Here is a 21,795-nt window from a genome sequence, read left to right as displayed (position 1 = left end):
TGTAAATATCTCAGCAACAAAGTAACAAAGACAGAAACTCCTTAGCCTCATATGAATGCTCTCAGCTGGAGTAATAAAATGTTGCTCTCAGTGTGTGTGTAAATTGAGTGGTTGCTGAGATACTGTAAGTTGTTTACAAAATATTACAAATGTATTAGTGTTTTCTGTGACTTGTAAAATGTGGTTCAAGACATAGAACCCAAAGAATACTACCACTATAAAAAATAGTTTGTGCTGAAGAATTTGCCATTTACACTTCTTTCATAACCCCTGTGGTTCCAGAGATATGAATAGTTGTTTGAAATGTGAGGACATGATTTAATTCTGTCAAAAGACAGAGGCTCCACCCATTGGAAATTACAGTACAAACTTCCTGAGTTCCATTGGAGTGAATGAGTTAATAAACTACAGACTGGCCTATTTCCAGTTGCATTACTTTGGATACTTGGAATAGCTCTGTTGAGTGAAGCTGGACAAAACCAATCAATCTGCCAAACATGAACTAAGTATGTAAGTTGACTTACATGATAGAAGCTGTAAGTGAATGACATGATGGCAAGGAGGAGGCTGGATATCTTATGTATCCAGGAGAGAAGGGTAATGCAGGATAGTCACTTGACTTGCAATCCAGAGTCTACAACTCGGAAGAGAAAGGGCTATAAACGGCATGGGAATTGTGGTGAAGAAGATGCTTCCAAAGGCAATGAGTCATGTCATCAGAGTTAATGACAGACTCATGGTGAGATGAGCAGTTTGGATTCAGATCAAGATACAGCACAACTGACTCAATGTTTGCAGTGAGACAGATTATTAAGAGGAAGCTAGACTTGAGGAAAGAGTCCAACTGGATATTCCTAGATTTGGAGAAAGCATGTTACAAAGTCCCAAAAATGCTGACTGGGGGAGTCCTTTGGTGGTTTGAAGTCTGAAAAACATTGCTAAAATTAGAGCAAGCTATGTACAAGGGCCCAATGACTCAAGTACAAATAGTGGTTGGCCTCCCACAGGGGCTCCAGTGAAAGAGGGTGTACATCCAGGTTCAGCTCTGAGCCCACTGCTGTTCATATTGGTGATGGACTATATTAACAAACAGGTCAGAGGGAACAGATCAACAGACCTGCTGTATGCAGACAATATGGCATTACAGGTAGACTCTGAGCAAGAACTTCAGAAAAGCATAGAGGAATGAAATGCAAAACTAAAGGTGCATGGGGTGAAACTAAGTACCGATGAGACAGTTGTTCTGGCAGCAAACGTGAAATCAGAAGAAGCTAAAAATTAGCTAGAAAGGAAAATAGTGGAACAGGTTAACAGCTTCAGGTACCTGTGATGGGTGGTTGAGTAGAAGAGAAGCCTGAATGAGGAGTTCAAAGCTAGAATCAGAGGGGCTGCAACCAAGTGGCACAGAGTTTCACGTGTAGTACATGACAAAAGAATGCTAATGAAGCTGAAAAATAAGGTATTAAAAACAGCTGTGTGACTAGTACTACCATATTTTAGAGAACCCTGGGCAGTAAAGGCAGAGCAGTTGAGGAAGCTAAAGGTGATGAAGATGAAGAGCCTGAGATGGGTGATAGGATGCACAGAGAGGGGCAGACGAAGAAATGATGACATAGGAACTGAAGCCAAAGTATCGCCAATTGTAGAAATGGTCAAAGACAACAGATTATGGCAATTTGGGCATATGTGCAGAAAAGCAGAAGACAATTGGTTGAAGAAGATTTGGGACAGACAGGAAGAAGGCAGCAGGAAATGAGAGTATTCAGCAAACAGGTCGCTGGACTACTTGAGAGAAGACCTGTGACAGGTAGGCAGGCAGGCATCAGTGTCGAAGAAGGCAAGAAAGTGACAATGAATAAAGAGAGATGACGAAAGCTAATGATGTTGATAATGATTATGATCCCACCTTGAATTTTCAGTCCCTGGATAACAACTTGTCCTTTTTTGTTATTCATCTGCAAAGTGTTTTACCATTTCTGCATAGTAACTGTAATAAAATTTGCTAATATGTGATGCTCTTCACATTTGTAAGCATTCTATAATCCATGAGTGAGAAATACTATCAAGTGCTTTTTTTGTAATCTATACATGCAATACTGAGATTCCTTTTCTTTTTACATATTTTTAGTGTGGCTTTGTTTAACAAAAGATGATCCTTTTTTCTATTTGAATCTCTTTTTTCCCCTTCTGTTCCATGGCCATGATTGATTTTTTTATCTAAATGACTGTATACTCTGTCTGTGTTAATTCATGTATGTAACTTATACGTTGTTTGAAGGCAAGTTATAGGGAGGTACAGTGGTGCAGCAGTTACTGTTGTCACCTCACAGCAAGAGGTTCTCCAGTTCAGTTCTTGGCTGGGGTGCCTTATGTGTGGAGTCTGGGTGGGTTTCCAAACACATGTGTCTGGAGCATTTCTCCCTGGTTGTCCACTGAAATTGGGCTCTGTTCAACTTTGACTTTTCCACAACTGGGCAGTGCTGCTCAATTGTGCACCATAGCTGAACAGATAATTCTGACAATTTTTCCCTTAGATACGCTGTAGTACATTAGTGTAGTCCTCATCTTTAGTACATCTCTGGTCTAAGAACTATTGTTAGTAAGCTGTGACCTATTAAACCAACAGCCAAAACCCCCATCAGAAATACTCATCTGCAGAGAACCTCTTAGATCAGTCCTGAAAGCACCCTCTTTGTGATAACAGTTCTACAAACATAGCATTATGCACAGTTATACGACTTTTGTTTCTCCTGATAGCCTTGTTTACTTGGGTCTCCTGAGGCAGTGTAGCAACTGCATGATGTATATTGACAACCCTCTACTAATAACTCACTCTAGTGCAGAGTGCAAGAGATGTATCTGCACCAAGAATTTTGAATCCATGCTCTCCCGCACTCAAAACAGAAACACTGAAGAGGTTGTCATCTCGCCCATGACTACTCATGCAAAGAGTACCACTACTTATACACATAGTATGCATCCATAGTATGCATCCAACACATAAATCAAGATATGCCGAGGTTCTCTGGAAAAAGTTACCAAAACAATGCAGACCTCCATAACAAAAGACTTATACAACTAACACAATCCACACAGCACCCAAGACACATAGCAACACCAGTATCACACTTACTAAGCCCTTAAGGCATAACACTCAAAAAACAAACTTTCTTGTCATTGCAGACTCCATATTGAGACACATGGATGCCCCACTCACCAGATAGATAATGAGAAAGTCACGGTCAGCTGCCTGTCTGATGCCAGGATTCATCAGATCATGCACGCACTGAGGTACTTCTGCAACAAGTACCATTATGACTCTGTCAAAGCTCAAACTGGAGTGAATGACCTGAGAAGTACCTCACTGAACTATTTGAAGAGAGACATGATTGAGCTCTCTGAGTATGTGTCCTAAGCAGGTATGTCCATAGCCTTGAGCAGCATATTACCCTCACCTAGAATGATTTGTTGTATCTTTCAGCTTATCCCAGTTAGGGGTCGCCACAGTGGAACTCCGGTCCGCTAATGTTTGGTAGTGGATTTTTACATGCCAAGTTACCAGCCCTGATGCACTACCTTCAACAAAGGCATGCCCATTCACGCATGCCTCCACACAGAAGATGCTCTAGCTGAGAATCGCACACAATAACGTCTTGCTGTGAGGCGACAATGCTACCGCAGCACCACTACCACAAACCATGATTTCAATAACTGGCTTAACTTTTGATGTCATTCAAAGGGGATCCAGTTTCTGTCAGCCTGGGATGACGTGGTCGACAAACCTCACTGGTTTCCCAGAAGGGGCTTGCACCTGGGACTGCTAGGCTTTTGCTGCTAGCAAAGGCTTTGGCCTCCATCATAGTGCCTTTTTTAAGCAAGGTCTCAAAAACAAAATTGCCAACCATAACAAAATAAGGGTTATGCTGCTAAATGCTAGGAGCTTAAACCAAAAATTGCACACCCTGGAAGGGCTTAGTTAGTTAGTTAGTTAGTTAGTTAGTTAGTTAGTTAGTTAGTTAGTTAGTTATTGAAATTTGTTAACTAGGTTAGTCCAGCTGAGCCAGGGGCACATTTTTAGTGAAGACTCGAGGAGAAAAGCTCCAGAAAAATTACCAGTTATTACAAGAGCTGCAAATTAAAATCAACAGATAACATAGCAGGAGTCCATCAACAAGTAACAGCATTATATAGCAAAGGTCTAATAACAAGTAACGGATCTATAAATATAACACATGAAGTATCACTGGAGGATGTAGATGTCTATGCAGTCACAGAAACCTGGTTCAAGGCCTCGGACAGTACCCCTGCCTTGCAAGGTTACAATGCCTTAAACACCTTCAGACCACAAAATGAACATGTGAGAACCAAAGGAGGTGGTGTTTCTAGCTATATTAGAGATAAATTCACCTCCTAACTAGTTAGACTGGACAACTCTGTGGAGTTATTTCATGTTCAGATTACTGCGAGTAAGACTCCCCCTCCACATTCAAGTCATAGCTAGTTATAGATTCCCCTACATGGATCATGATGTGCACACAAGGCCTACTTGACCAAACTGGAGTCAATCCAAATATTGCCAAACACTCTGGTTATGAGGGATTTCAATTATTCCACTATCCACTTGGGAAACGTACTTTAACCCTAACTCATTAACACTAACGCAAAAGTTCCTTGACTTCTTAACTGAAATGCCCTGGAATAAATTGTTCAAACCCCAACAAGAGGAATAAACAAACCAGATTTGGCCTTTGCTAACATAACAAACAGATGCACCACCGCTAACTGTAGGACCCTCTTTAGTTAAATCTGACCACAGATCAGTTGTCTTCGAACTGGCACTAAGACCATAACTCACAAAGGGTGAATTCAGATTAAAAAGCTTCATCAAAGCTATACTCTCCTAGGGGAAGGTATAAATGAATTAAAGTCCCATCCCCAGCTGGAAGTAGTAACTACACCAAAGCTTACACTAAAGTCTTGTACAATCACTTGTATGTTTATAGACTCGGTTGTTCCAGAGATAATCAAAGCCAGAGCCTCAAGTAAAAAAAAAAGCCTCCCTGGTGGACATCCAGTATCAACAAACAGTACAACAAATGCAAATAAATTGCTGTCTAAGAAAACTAAGGCAAGGTCCCAACAGTGGAAAAGCACCCTGCTCACCCTCAACAGGCAAATAAAACAACATGTCAAATCCTCTAAGGCTAAGTTTGAGAAAAAACATAGCAATCACAGCCAAGGATAACCATAAGCCTTTTACAGCTACGTATGTAGCTTTAAAGGTAGGAAACAAGCATGTGCCAGACTAGTGACTAATGGTATCGCACGCATTGACCTTGCAGAGATAGCAAACCTACTAGTAGACAGATTTGGCAAAAATTTCACTCCCTTATCCCCTCCAAAGTTATCACAAACATTTCTCCCAACTCCCCCCACCACCCTACATATTTGAAGAGCAGATCATTAAAGCCTTGTCTAAGATACAAAAAAACACAGACTCTAAGGGACCAGGCGGCATCCCAGGCTGTGTTCTAAACAAATTAAAACATGAACTAGCATAATGAATAAGTACCCTATTCAATCACAGCCTAACCCCTGGCTTTGTTCCTGTGGAACAGAGAACAGCAACACAGTTATTTCCCTCCACAAAGGTAGCTTAGCAACATACCAGGGGAATTACAGACCCGTAAGTTTGACCAGTCTCATCTGTAAAGCCATGGAATGTATCATCATGGACCTCATAAATAAAGACATAGGCAACATCCAAACCCTGGATCTGACCCAGTTGTTAGGCCTCTACTTGCAAAGGCCTTTGACACAATCCCACACTCAGGCATTAAAACTAAGCAAACTAAACCTTTGTTGTAAGATGGGTTGCCAACTGGCTCTCAAACTGGTTGCACACTATCAAAGTGGGTGACTCTATATCAATTGCAGACCTGTCACCAGTGGAGTGCCACAAGGGTCAGTGCTGGGCCTTCTACTCTTTTGTATATACTTCTCAGAAGGTCAGGCCAAAACTAAGAGGCTGTGGCTGACAAGATTTGCAGATGACTGCAAACTAGCTGCAATTATTGGATCCCCAAATGATGACAATATGCTTCAGGTGGGTCTTATGCAGACCAATGGCAGTGTTTTAGTCATGGTCTCAAACCGATTGCAAAGAATTCCATCATCATTCCCTTCTGTAAAAATAATGTTCCTTCACACTATCAAATTCACAACAATACCCTGTGTACCTACCAAGTGGTAAGAGATCTGAGATCACAAGTAGAATGTGACCTTAACTTTGACCACCATGTTTCTACTGTAGTAAGGAAGGCTTTCTATGTAGCACACTTGATTAGCAAAGACATCACCTCTAGAGAAAAGGAGGTATAAACCTGTATATACTGCCACTATCAGGGGCCCATAATTGAGTATAACACCCCTTTGGCATGTATCATACAAAGCACCTGCAGCAATTGGAGACACATCAGAGGTTTCTAAATATAAGAAGATCAAGGGACTTCAGAACATTTTTTACAAAGACTGACTAATGTTCCTGTCACCCTACTCAGTATTACATAGCTTTCTTAGGGATACTTATTTCTGGCTTTACAGAGCAATCTCCAGCTCAAACCTAATGAATTTGCTGCACATCTGTAAATCAAACGGGACTAGAGCTACCAATTCCAGGGAACTAAATATGGGCTGCGTCTAGAATAGGATGTGCTGGAGGGACAGATTTGTCTCCCAGTGACTGCCAAGTCTTTGGAATAGGCTATCAATTCATGTGAAGCAGAGCACCTCTATGACACTATTCAAAAGGAACCTGGATGAGTGGATGGGCACCATAAATTCTTACCTGGGATAGCACCCACAACCCTCCTTGACATAATAAATACAATCCTGGCTATTGACTACAGTATCTATGGTATTGCATTGGGATGAAACCCCTAGGCTTGAAATGACCTCCAGGTCAATAGCCTAGTAACCTCCTACAATGAAAAAGTATTTGCCCCCTTCCTGATTTCTTATTTTTTGCATGTGTGTCACTCTTAAATGTTTCAGATCATTAAACAAATGTAAATATTAGACAAAGATAACCCAAGTAAACACAAAATGCAGTTTTTAAGTGATGATTTTATTTATTAAGGAAAATAAACTATCCAAACCTACATGGCCGTATGTGAAAAAGTAATTGTCCCCTAAACCTAATAACTTGTTGTGCCACCCTTAGCAGCAACAACTGCAATCAAGCATTTGCGATAACTGGCTATGAGTCTTTCACATTGCTGTTGAGGAATTTTGGCCAACTCCTTTTTGCAGAATTGTTTTAATTCAGCCATATTGGAGGGTTTCCAAGCAATAACCATCTTTTTAAGGTCATGCCACAGCATCTCAATTGGATTCAAGTCTGGACTTTGACTAGGCCACTACAAAACCTTCATTTTGTTTTTTAAGCCATTTAGAGGTGGACTTGCTGGTGTGTTTTGGATCATTGTCCTGCTGCAGAACCCAAGTGCGCTTCAGCTTGAGGTCACAAACTGATGGACAGACATTCTCCTTCAGGACTTTGTGGTAGAGAACAAAATTCATGGTTCAATGATCACAGCAAGTTGTCCAGGTCCAGAAGCAGCAAAACAGCCCCAGACCATCACACTACCACCATCATGTTTGACTGTTGGCATGATGTTCTTTTTCTGAAATGCTGTGTTACTTTTAAGCCGGATGTAGCAGGATGCACACCTCCCAAAAATTTCACCTTTTGTTTTGTCAGTCCACAGAATATTTTCCCAAAAATTCTTGGGGATCATCAAGATGTTTTTTGGCAAAATTGAGATGAGCCTTTATGTTCTTTTTGGCCAGCAGTGGTTTTTGCCTTGGAACTCTGCTATGCCTGCCATTTTTGCCCAGTCTCTTTCTTATGGTTAAGTCATGAACACTGACCTTAACTGAGGCAAGTGAGGCCTACAGTTCATTAGATGTTTTTTGGGTTCTTTTGTGACCTCTTGGATGAGTCGCCACTGCGCTCTTGGGGTAATGTTTGTAGGCTGGCCACTGCTGGGAAGGTTCACCACTGTTCCATGTTTTCTCCATTTATGGATAATGGCTCTCACTGTGGTTTGCTGGAGTCCCAAAGCTTTAGAAATGGCTTTGTAACCTTTTCTAGACTGATAGATGTCAGTTACTTTGTTTCTCATCTATTCCAGAATTTTTTTAGATCGAGTCATGATGTCTTTCTTTTCATGATCTTTTGGTCTACTTCACTTTGTCTGACAGGTTCTGTTTAAGTGATCTCTTGATTCAACAGGTCTGACAGTAATCAGGCCTGGGTGTGGCTAATGAAATTGAACTCAGCTTTCCCAAAAATGTGATTAACCACAATTACTTCATGATTTAACAAGGGGACAATTACTTTTTCACATAGGGGCATATAGGTTTGGATAGCTTTTTTTTTCCTTAATAAATAAAATCATCACTTAAAAACTGCATTTTGTGTTTACTTGGGTTATCTTTGTCTAATATCTGTCTAATATTTAAATTTGTTTGATGATCTGAAACATTTAAGTGTGACACACATGCAAAAAAATAAGAAATCAGGAAGTGGGCAAATACTTTTTCATTGCACTATATGCTCCTATGGTAAACAAATGTTAAATAAATAAATATTGGCCAATAGCTTGTAGTGTGATTTGCAGGCACACTTTTAAGTATGAGTAAGTTTTTCCTCATTGTTAGCCAATCTGGTGTCGTTTAAGAATGCACATATAAGTTTATTTTACTCAAGGCTAAATCTCTGTGCAGACATTCTAATACCTTTAATCAATCTTTAGGTACAATGTCTGGACCTGACATCTTGCATTTGGGAGCCTTGCTTAACTTTATCTCTACTTCAGTAGCAGTTATTTAATTTCAATCTATATCTTCTATATCAGACTTTCTTAATCATTCATATGTTCATAGGTTCATAGGAGATTCCTAGGCTAATGGCCCTATAGCCCTTACAAGTCTAGCCAAGTTCAACCCTTGTTCCCTTAAGGGTCTAGAGATATGGTCTATGTTTTAAGAAGATCTAAATCAGCATCGACTGCCCCTATCCAAGAGGTACACAGGTGAAACTCCTGGTATAAATTTAGAGTTTCCCATCCAATTGTTCATGTTACGCTTCAAAAGGGTTAACAAGGGTCTCTGTTTAACCTGTATTGGAAGTTTATTCCAGCGGACAAGCAACCTCTGGGAGATATATCTGTCTCTATATATAGAACACCAAACTGGAGCCAGCATACAACAAAAAACTTTAATGTCTTCTGGTACCTCGGCTGAACACAGCCTTCAAAGGAATAATCAAAGACATACAGCTGCATCTTTTTATACATTTGCTAGATTGAACAATAAATCAATTAATTAATCAGTACAAAACCATTTAACTACAATTTCAATAGAATAGCAGTAAAACACTCATATTTTTGCTATATTAGAATATTAAAAGTTAATGTTCATTTCTAAATTCAAACCCGTGGGCACTAAAGTACCAAAGTTAAGGATAAATCTACTTTCTAAGTTCAGAAGTTTTTGTAAAAAGTTACCAGGACCTGAAACACTTGGTTTGCCAAGAACACAAAAAAATAAAGAATCCAAACAACCAGAATGAATATTATTAAAATGTTCTGAAATGGGACTATCAGTTCTACAATGCCTAACATCACCAATATGTTCCATTATACATATTTTTACCTGTCGTTTAGTCTGGCCGATATAATACTTACATGGAACACATCCACAACTCACTATATAGACAACCCCACATGATTTACAATTAAATCTATCAGTAGCATTAAATTTTATGCCATTTATAACACTACCTGAAAGATTTTTAACCCTAGGGCAGATTTTACATCTGCCACATTTGAACATACCATTACCTTCATTCAAATTCTTTGTGTTATATTTCAAACTCAAAAGTTCCTTAAGGTTAGAAAATCTACCATAAGAAAAACTAACCCTTTTTGGGAACAGATGTCCTATCTCATCATTGTCACAGACAATAGACCATAAAAAATCTACAATAAATTTAAGTGTTTTAGAAAAGGGGGAATATTTTGTTACAAAAAACATTTTATCATTGTTTCCTAAGTCAAGATTTTTAGAAATATTAGAGCTTTGTGCAGAATTAATTCTTAAACTCTTATTACCCAAAACCTTACATTCACTATATGTAACATTATCTTCAGAATAACTCCTGCTTAAAAGTCTATTTCTAACATCCTGAAATTCTTCTTTCAAAAAACATTTTTCAGATGTATGCTCAAATATGCGTTTGAATTCTCCAAAAGGGAGGGTTTCAATTAAGTGCATTGGATGTGCACTAGAAGCATGTAGAAAATTATTTGTTGCTGTCACCTTTCTATATGGTCTAAACTGAACATTATCACAAATATCCACATATAGCAAAATATCAAGAAATTGTATACTACATGGATCCACTTTATAAGTAAATTTCAAACCAAACCTATTTAAGTGTAATTCATCCACAAATCTAGTGAAATCACTTAAATAGGTTTGGTTTGAAAGTCCTCCCCTCCTTTCTTTGCAATCCTATGCCTCCCCTATCCTGTTTTGCAAGTTTCTGCATGCAGGCTTGTCTACTGTCATCGATTGGCCGCCGTGAGTTGATTGGTGTTAATTTCTCATTAGTACGCCAATTACCCTGCTTCGGCATTTCCTTCTTTTCTTCCCCTGACCTTCCTGTTTGTGCTATTGTTCATGGCGCGTGCATCCGCTTACCATGTTTTGGGCACAATTTCATCCCTGTACACATGCGCTTTCGGGCACCATGTGTGCTCTCAGCTAAACGGTTCTATTCCTTCCTCCCCACCCCTGTCCTGCAGCTTTGCTTAGCAATGGCCGGGCCAGATTTGCATTGCTCCAATGTGCTTACTGATACCCCTCTGCTGATGTCATGTATCACCTCTGATACACTCCTCGGTGTTATAGCGCTGCGCCATCAGGTACATCCTTAATCTGACGGGACGTTTGCGATTCAGTATTACCTGCCTCATTTGCGTGGCATTGACTACTAATTCATAGTTACAGTGCCGAACACTGTCGCAGGCCCTTGGAACCATTGTGCCTTGCTTGTGGTGTGCCAGGCCTACCACTGCGTATTATGGTGCAATCCTGATTTGTCTTACATTTTGATTTTATGACATTTGTATATATTTCCTTTGCATTCCTATTTGCGCACACATGCCCTGCGGTTGTACTGTGCGTTACTGTGGACATGACATTAAATGTTTTTTTAGGTGTTGTACATCTTTTCTTGTGCCATTGGCTGTGTATTTCGCCATTGGCATATGTTAACTTTGTAATACATGAGTCTGGTCCGCTTCCAAAACTCCGATGTTCTGTTTGGGAAAATGTAAACCATGTTTTTTGGTTTACATTTCCATGGGCTTGCGCTACGCCTGCACCACTTTGTGAATCACTGTATGCCTTCATTAGCATGGTGCGACACTGCACATGGGGTGATTTGCATACCTATGCCAAGGGCTACGTAGATCTGGCATATGCCGGTAGTGCACATGGAGTTGGTTCGTACCTGAATCGCTCGGCGGACATGTTTGGCGTTATCCCGCATACGATATGCCTGTGCCTTGTGCAGGCTTCATGAATATAGGGGATGATCTTAAACTCAATGCAAAAAAGTGCATTATCGCCCCTTATCCCCTTTGGCAAAGGTGATGTCCCTGCAAATTACTATATTAATAACAACACCCTAAGCTCTAATTCAGTTGTGAGAGATTTGTGGACAGTTTGACAGCAATCATACTTTTCATCACCATGACTCCACAGTGGTAAGGAAGGCCTTCTACATTGGTCATGTCATAAGCAAGGGCATTGCTTCCGGAACAAAAGAGGTTATAACCCCCCTGTACTCTTCCCTCTTCATGCCAATAATAGAGTACAATAATCCCTTTGGTATGTACTTAAGCAGGCAGCTGCAGCAATTGGAGAGACCTCAAAGATTCCACAAAAAGAAAATTATGGATCTTCAACACGTCTTATGTGGGCAGACTGAAAACACTGTCACTGTACTCTGCATTATATAGACTACTCTGAGTTGACTTGTGCCTTACATACAGAGCAACCTCTGATCATGCCTTAATGGAAATGCTGCACATTTGTAAGTCAAATGGCACACAATTCACTCACTCTAGTACTTTAACCTAACACGTGACATCAACAGGAGTTGTTGGGGAGACAGATATATATCAAAAAACCACAGGAAAAATGAATATAGAACACCAAACTGGAGCCAGCATACAGCAAAAAACTTTAATGTCTTCTGGTACCTCGGCTGAACACAGCCTTCAAAGGAATAATCAAAGACATACAGCTGCATCTTTTTATACATTTGCTAAATTGAACAATAAATCAATTAATTAATCAGTACAAAACCATTTAACTACAATTTCAATAGAATAGCAGTAAAACACTCATATTTTTACTATATTAGAATAGTAAAAGTTAATGTTCATTTCTAAATTCAAACCCTTGAGCACTAAAGTACCAAAGTTAAGGATAAATCTACTTTCTAAGTTCAGAAGTTTTTGTAAAAAGTTACCAGGACCTGAAACACTTGGTTTGCCAAGAACACAAAAAAATAAAGAATCCAAACAACCAGAATGAATATTATTAAAACGTTCTGAAATGGGACTATCAGTTCTACAATGCCTAACATCACCAATTTGTTCCATTATACGTATTTTTACCTGTCGTTTAGTCTGGCCGATATAATACTTACATGGAACACATCCACAACCCACTATATAGACAACCCCACATGATTTACAATTAAATCTATCAGTAGCATTAAATTGTATGCCATTTATAACACTACCTGAAAGATTTTTAACCCTAGGGCAGATTTTACATCTGCCACATTTGAACATACCATTAACTTCATTCAAATTCTTTGTGGGAATATATGAAAATATATGTGTGTGTATATATATATATATATATATATATATATATATATATATCTACACCTATATAATACAGATAGAAAGGGTGATAGTGTATTATATGTCGATATATAAGGGTCATGACATCTGCAAATATATAGATAGGTCAACGACATTCAAAACATCTTTGAGGTACAAATAAATAGGATACCGCCAACTATGGAACATGTCACACACCGACACACATAACCAGGAGGCTGAAAGACAGAAAGAACACAGTACTGGAACAGTAGAACCACGAGCAATATGATGATAGTAAGGACATGTAGTAACCGCTGCCAGCAGTGCAGTTCACGTAGGTACCGTGTACAACTGTGGTTGTGAGTGATGTAGCCTGTATATGTGTGTGTTGAGGGTGCCATGCTTGTTCCCGTATGACTGTAAAGTGACTGTAAAGTGTGTGTGTGTCCGCATCAAGTGTCTGTAGGTGGCAACTTGGAGGCAGATGATTACGGTAGGTGCGGGTATAGCTAGCCGTAGGCATGTGGTAAACACCTGTCCCACATTGGGAGGGACAGCCCCCCCCTAGACAGGTATGTCCTGACATGAAACATTACAAAGGGCAACTGTCCGAGAGTTTAGGACATTAGTATGTCCCAAATATTATGCAATAGTTGCAGGAAATACTCATGCGTGTATGTAAGAAATGGAAATGTTACATACAAACTGATAAGTAGTTAAGGTCCAAGAACAATTGGTATGTAATGAGGATAAAAGTATGTGCTATCCTGTGTACTGACCGTGGCCATATGTCAGCCTGTAAACACCACTGTGTGACCCGCAAGTGTCCAACTATGGCCATATGAAAAGGTGGCAAGCCATTTCACAGAGGGTCTGACACCAACACCACTGCAATGACTGCAAATATCTGGGACAGACATACACAGGATAGTGGTCATTTACAAATATCGCCATACATCCGGAGGTATGGAAGTATCAACCTCACCTGCATACCATATAGAAACCAATTAACAATGGCCCAAAGTAAATTCCTGTAACAAAAGTCTATTAAGTGATAGCATTGTAATTAGGGAAGGGGCCCACACACACATATATGGACTACGTAGAAATGCAAGCCCCACAAAACCATATATGCTAAGTACACCAGCCTACATCCCCCACACTGGAAACAATAGCAATACAGACCATAACCACAGCCCAAACATCTAGTTAGTCAATTACATCTGCTGAACCATTAACATACCTTGTGAGAGACACATTTAAAGGCGCCATGCAAAATTGTATCTGTCATATAATGGAACAAACGGCGATGTTACAGGTGTTTGCAATAGTCCGTTATCAGACGGGTGGGATGACAGGTACAGCCACAGGTAGAACCACATACTCAAGCTGTCACACACAATCCACGGGGGACATGGCTCCAAAATAGACTTGGCTCTACACATAGCAATTGCAATTACACACAACAAAACACAATACAGGCCGTCTCCCCGAAGGCAGGGCAAATGGCCAATGCCCAAGTGGAGAATTCAATTATACCCCACTGTTGCCATGTAATTGGTGAATGGAGTAGCTGCACAGCTGAAGTGCATGTAATTAGTCACACCAGACCACCAACTGGTGGCAGTAAACTACATGTTGCAGGTATAGACGTATATAAGGATGACTTGCCAGATATGCAAACTGTATGCTCATACCGTAAAACAGTTTAAAGAGTGATACAGAAGAGCGAGATAGAGACAAAATACTGGAACGATATCAAGGTATGTAGAACACTAACTGTATGTATAGTATGTTCTGTATTAAGTTATGTCAGTGTATGCATAGCCTGGTTTGCAGTAATTAAAAGTGTACGCCACAAATAAAGTGGGGAATGGTATTTATGTAGTGATGTCTTGCTGATCGTACTAATGTTTGTAGAAGTTGTCCGTCCAGCAGTGGGCCACAAGGTAAACAGCACAGACACCACAAGGGATACAACATGACAACTTTAAACAGAACAATGTCATACAACCCGCCGTCAGTGGCATGGTATGTCCAATAAGTACGTGCCATAGCAGGGGATAGTATATGTGGATATACTGTAACAGTATGCATGTGTATGGGCATATAACGTCAATGACATGTCTAAGGTGGTCCCTCTGTGCAAGTATGCTTTGAATTATGGGATACCATATAAAACATGTGTAATGTATAGTACAGTAGATTGATATGTCAGATATGCTACAAAGGAGAACAGGCATATGATACACAACAAAGGTATCGTATAGTGATGTGAGTAGTATGTAATTAATTTATGTATAAACAGTTATGATGAAATAAATAATGTAATCCACTCTGTGCATTTGCAAAGGATGCAAACATTACTCCCATACTAGAATAGCAGAAGAGATGTGACAGACAAACATGAACATGATTGGCGTGTACAATAACAGGATACATATGGCCTTTAGTCACGGGACATTGTAATAGCGTGACAGCTTACCTAACTGGAAGGGCTATTCCAGTAACCATGCACAAAGGACATGTAATAGCTCCACAGGTTCATAGTGGGGTACCATGCAGTCTGGCAAGTCTATGTGTAACAACAACTACAGTGTGCACACCAGTGGCACCTCTCTAGGGTAGTGTCCTGTGAACAGAAGAGCCATGTGTAACCTGCATCTCTGCACAGTACAGCCACTGCAGTGATCCGTGGCGTACATGTGTCCACCATCCACCAAGCAAGGTATCACATGAACACTGCTACTGACTGTCCATGCATGATGTACATAGGGACCTTGTCCCAAAGCATGGTGAGTGTCCGGTCTGGGAATGCAACCCCCAAGCACATGCCACACACTGTCGCGTGTGTGCACATATCCATGAGCATCATGCTCATAGTGGCTATTGTTTATGTCATGAATGCGGAGTATATCCATTAACATATTTGCAGACATGGGCCCTGTCTTTGCAGCAGAGGTCACCCCTGAGTATGTAGTCCGCAAATGTGTACAGACGTGGTGTCTGTACATAAGCCACAAACTTTAACTGTCGTAGCTCAATAAACGTCATGGCATTTTAATGTTGAGTTGTGTAAAGCTGTTTTGTAAGGTACACCCTAAGCAGGGTGTTGTACCCATGGATGTGTGTATAAGTCCGGTGTTCAGAGGTACAATGGGTGCCTATGTACCAGCTACACACCCAGTACAGACATGTGTGGACACGTAGAAGGATATTCACGCCACAGTGGCAATGTGGTAATCACAGGAGTGTGTGCGACATACATGTGTTTTACAAACATGTACAATGCGACATGTATGTAGGTGACTAACACCTATGTGATAACCAGTGGGTGGATGGTGAACTGCAAAGGTAATGTTCATACCAAGTGTGATGCAGGTTGAGGCCATGATGTTCATATCGGTATCCATCACAGTGACACCCATATGGATGGGGTCTGTATCAGCTGGTGGAGCAACAATGGTGCTGGGTATGCAGTGATCTGTAAAGCTAGGCAGGGAAGTCCCCTCAGTGGTAGCCTGTACCTCAGGGAAGCATATACCGAACATGAGGGCCCCATGACTGAGGACTGTGGTATGCCAAGTGTAACTGGAATGCAGTACGTGATATGGCATGCCACCCTCAGTGTGTGTGTCCCATCCATTAGCCACTTTGCATAACATCCTGAGACATATGTTGTGATGTGCAGGTGGATGTGTATGTTGTCAATACCAGAATGGAGAACGGTGCTGAAAGGCAGCGAGAGGACAATGTAGGCTGTGTGGACCCCCGTGTCATCATCAACTACTCTGGTGACTGTATGAAACATGTTCAACAGGTGTAGGTGGCATGCTGTGGCTGCAACAAGACCAACCCAGCTGGCATCAAAGGACCAGTGCATAACAAAGACTCAGCGAATGATGTCCATGATGATGTGCCCTATAGCCGTGCATAACAGTCCAGTGAGGTGTGTAGGGCAATAGTCCCAGTCGTGCATTGTGGCGCCACCTGTGTGGAGTGTAACTGTCGCTGTGTGCCAGTCAGGGGCCACAATATCTGGTACAAGGCTATTACTGAATATGGTGTCCCAGTGGAGAGACATGCCATTCAGAGGTCTGTGGACATCACAGCCTGGGATTTTGTAGGGTGACAAGGGGCCAGTGCCCTAGGACATATAGAGTGCAGGTCAGTACTGTGTAGGTATGACTGCAGGTACACCGCAATGTTCCTGCAATGAATGTGGCCCCGTAGGGAGTGAAAGGGTGTAATGTTAGCATTGAAGCCATCAGACAGCATGTTGCCAACATCACCTGTTACTGTCATGTTCCAGAGTGACAACTATATGTGTGAGCAGATGTGGGTATTGCATACGACTACTGACATACCACCATAATGCCTTGTGGTACATCTTGAAATGTGTCGCACTAATGTGTACATAGCTAGTTATGGAGTATATGATGAGGGATCCCGTGGCCCTACCGAGGCTGACCAGTGAGTTACCCCACCCATGGGAATGTACACCACTGTGCAACAGCCCCCACCTGTTGTTGTAAAGTATGTCCATGGAACCGCACCCCCAGAGTGCCATCTGTTATCTGGTGTGTACCATCATGGCTCTGTGTGGAATAGCATGAACCATATTGTCGTGTATGTGCTAATGAAATGCACTGGGGTATGTCTCAGCGTTTGCATGTGCATTGTCCACCTGCACATGTGTCACGACATCAACTACCACTGTCATACGACATCTGTAGTAGGTGTTGTAGTACTCATCGACTGTGTGTGCCGTGAAGTGTGTGATGCCGGTATGTGGCTAACAAGGGTGAGTAGCATATGTTCGGATTCCACCAATGAGGGGATAACCCCAGGTGTGGAACAGCAGTCGCATGTTGGTAGTGTCCATGTCAAGGATACTGTTGGTCTTGGAGGTGGTGTATGGGTCGAACCAGCCGAGCGGAGGTTATGACTCACGGACAGCATACGCCTAATGTGTCGGTACATGTGCGGCTATCACAGTTAAGTGTGGGTTACTGTCAGTCTCACATGAGTAGCAGCAGTAGTTCTGGACACAGGTATATGCACATGGAGCACCTGTGATGCATTGTGCTAAGTAACCAGCTGGGATGTGTGTACAACATAGTGGAATATGGGGACACCTCAGCCATGGGTGTGCCAGTCCAGGTACGTGCCTGAGAGGTATGGTCTGTCTATAACCAGTCATTGCAGGTGTACTCTGCAGAGCCAAGAGGCAGGTCCCAGTCACTGCAGAGATATTGAAGTGGTGCAGTATCAGGTGTGCCTTGCCTGCGTGTGTCACAGAGGATGATGTCAAGCATTGTGTGACATGACCACATTCTTCGCTAGCCAGTTCCCGCGCTGGTGGTGACTGTTATTGGACACTGTGCAAGATAGGCAGTATAAAAGCAGCAAGAGTCTAACATGTGATCCGTACTCCCAGGGCTGACAGGTGCAGGTCAACTGTGCCACAGCATCATGTTGTTTGACCAGGTCTGTCAAAGTGGACATATACTAGACGCCTGTGGAATGGCAGCAGAAGAATGGACAACTGTTGGGAGTGACACAGTCGCTCGTAGTACAGTGGTAACAGGTCCAGATGACCACAAAATGCTCTCCAGGGCTTGGACCACACCATCAGGGCTACAACACCGGTGGGCTATTGCATGTCTCTGCACATGTAGTCTGTGCCCTGAGATACAACTTCAGTCACACAAACATGGAAGATGAGTCACATCGTACCTGCTGAGTTGTGGCATGTGTGCATAGGTTATGTTGCAGAACCAGTTACTTGACAGCAGGATGTAAGTGACTATTGCCTTATGTAGCCTGCTGAGTGGAACAGCAGTGTGACCGCTGACAGTCACCTATGACAGGTGTGTTGTGTATGTTATGACACCCTATTGGCTGTCTGTGATGAGCACACTTGTCTGTGAGCTATAGGTTGGTGTGGTTGTTTTTGGCGATGTGGGCTGCCGTTGGTGCCCACACAGAGTATGGAGGGGTACTGTACAAGGTGTCTTCGTATGTGTGGCCTGTGGTGGGGATCACGCGGGACTATGTGATGTGTGGGGTGCATTGCCAATGTTGCACATCCCCACATGACTGTCAGGTGCAGTCAGGGTTGGTGACAGTAACCCCCAGCAAGGCTACATATGTGTGTACATCCCCCACAGGCTGTACTATTGTAGGTTGGGAGGTGTGCATTGACTGTGTACATGAGAATAGCTCTATTGCCACATGTACAACATAGTCATCATAGTGACAGGCAATAGCACTGGTACGTGCTAGTTGGACATACTAGTATATAAGTGGTACGTGCCAGGTGGACACGCTGTATAAACCACCATGTCTCACGAGGTATGTGAGTGATGTGTGTACGACAGCTGTTGTACTGTAAGCAAGCTGGAAATGTATGGACAGACAGTGTACCTGTGAGGACTGGTGTGAAATTGGTGCTAAACTAAGCAGTAGCTCATAACATGCCAAGAAGCTCTGAACAAGTGCCGAGCATGCCCATACATTACAGATAGGGTGTTGGATAATATCAATCCACAAGGGTTGATGACAGTCATGATTGGTGGCACCACATCAGAACACTGCCGGGTATGGTCTGCAAGTCCATGAACCATTATCAATGTATATGTTGGCTGTACAGATGTACAAGACAGTACGGATTTTCAGCTTCAAATGCCTTTGTATGTCACAGGAGTGTTCTACTAGTGGCCTGTTGACAGACTCACAACTACTAAAGGTGCTACAGTGACATGTGCATATCACATGGTGTCAGCTACAGTAAACCAGGGTTAATGTGTTGTACCCCACCCACATTGTAGCCCATACCACACAGACAAATGTCAGCCATCTGTGCTTGTGAGGATGTGAATGGCCATGACCTATGGGAATAGTTGTCACAGTGTTGCGAACAACATACATAATGGGCTGTGTGTGTGAGGTGTGTGACATATGTGCACATTCTGGTGGATGATATCAGCAATGACACCACTAGGGGAATATCCCTGTACCCATTAAGAAACACCTAGGCTGTGGTCAACATTATGGACACTGTGTTAGGGATGGTGTAGTGCAGTACACCTCCCTGAGCTGGAGACGTCTCTCTGGCCCTTTAGGTAGTCACCCGAGGTACCCATGACATGACAGGGTGGTATCCATGAGCACAGAGATCATTGGACAGGCATACACAGCACTCGTGTGACCAATATTGGAACACATATCACCTTCCAGGGGTAGGGCCCATGCGTGGATGGCTGATACCAGCCTCCACAATACTCACCTCCAGTATGCAGAGTGCATACAGACATATGCCACACTATGCTGTTAGACATGCTACATGTCTATAGCCTGATCTGAAAGACATACATCATGGACAACCACCGTCCTATGACTAGAATGGCCACTTGCTGGACAGATCTCTGTGCCATACCTGTGACATACTCCCATCATACCATGCAGCCCTGTCCACATAGCTGCACATATCATCCCTGTCATACATGGTGTGATGGCCGTATGGTAGATGTAGTATCAACTATCTGGATCAGTAATGTGTCACTGATGCCCCTCGCGGTGGTGTAATGGGTGTTGGATACAGCTAGAAAACCCAGCCCGTACATGCTATAGCTGATAACCTTACCTGCGAATGATGTCCGACTAGCCATTGTCCCATGTCTATCACATGTGCAACACAGGCAATCCATGGCAGGATGTTGAACAGCTGTACAGTGCAGTGTAGATGTCTATTGCAAAACACATGCATGTACATGTTTCCATATGTACTTGGTGCATTGTCACTGCCCAAGTCCAGTAAGGCTGTGTCTGTGTTGATATGTGACATATACACAGCATCAAGGTCAACAGCATTACCGTGGATACATCAGGCATGTGTAGATAGGTAAGAACACCAGTGCAGGCAAACAGACATGCCCACATGAAGACAGACGTCACATGCAGTAGGAACACTAATGAGGTGACACACATATATGGGGATGATATCCAATGCATACTGGGTGTTACATGTGTGTGACACATACATGCCAGTTGTGTTAGTGTCATGTTGATTTGCAAAGATAACTGTGCAGATGTACTAGAAATGTATGTGCAGCAGTATCACTGTACATGTCTGTAAATGTGACCTGTCACATTCATCATGTCTTACAGATAATACCTTGTACACACCTACCAGCATACAGCTGACAATAGGATGATGTCGTAATCCCGTACCTCCATGAGAACTATGAGGTGATATTTAGCCATGTGCCACAGCACGCACAGTAGCGGGATGACCTGTGGCAGGATCTTCGCAGGAGGGTCAACGAATTAGGAGGCCACAACCGCACCTACCAGTAGGTGCGCAGACACTGCACAGACTTGATATGTCATGCAAAACAGCGTGCCCCTGCAATCGCCAGGGAACAAGGTGGAACAGGTGGTGGGCCACCAACCCAGCCTCCACTCACACACACAGAGGAGCTACTGGCCAGTCTGGAAACACCCTCTGAACAGCTCCCACAAACACTAGCTGCCATTGTGGAGGTGAGTGTCTCCTAATCTATGAGCCTGGAGTTGCCTGGTAAGTCAGTACTGAACATATGGCCAGTATATCCCACGTATGTGCATGTGTCAATGTACATCATATAATGTAACAACATATGCAAGGTATGTGGACACACATGCTTTATGCTACCCTGTGTATGTGCCATACCTCTAAACTGTACAGGTATTTGCAGGATGTCCAGATGTCTGCCTCATATTGTTGGTGTGTTCCCCTTAATATCTGTCCCTTTCTGGCAAATAGCTGAGGAATGGT

Source organism: Protopterus annectens, chromosome 4.part0 (assembly GCF_019279795.1).
Source record: "Protopterus annectens isolate FY-2018-M chromosome 4.part0, PAN1.0, whole genome shotgun sequence".
In the NCBI taxonomy this organism is placed as follows: Eukaryota; Metazoa; Chordata; order Ceratodontiformes; family Protopteridae; genus Protopterus; species Protopterus annectens.
Note: the sequence above shows the minus strand (reverse complement) of the source record.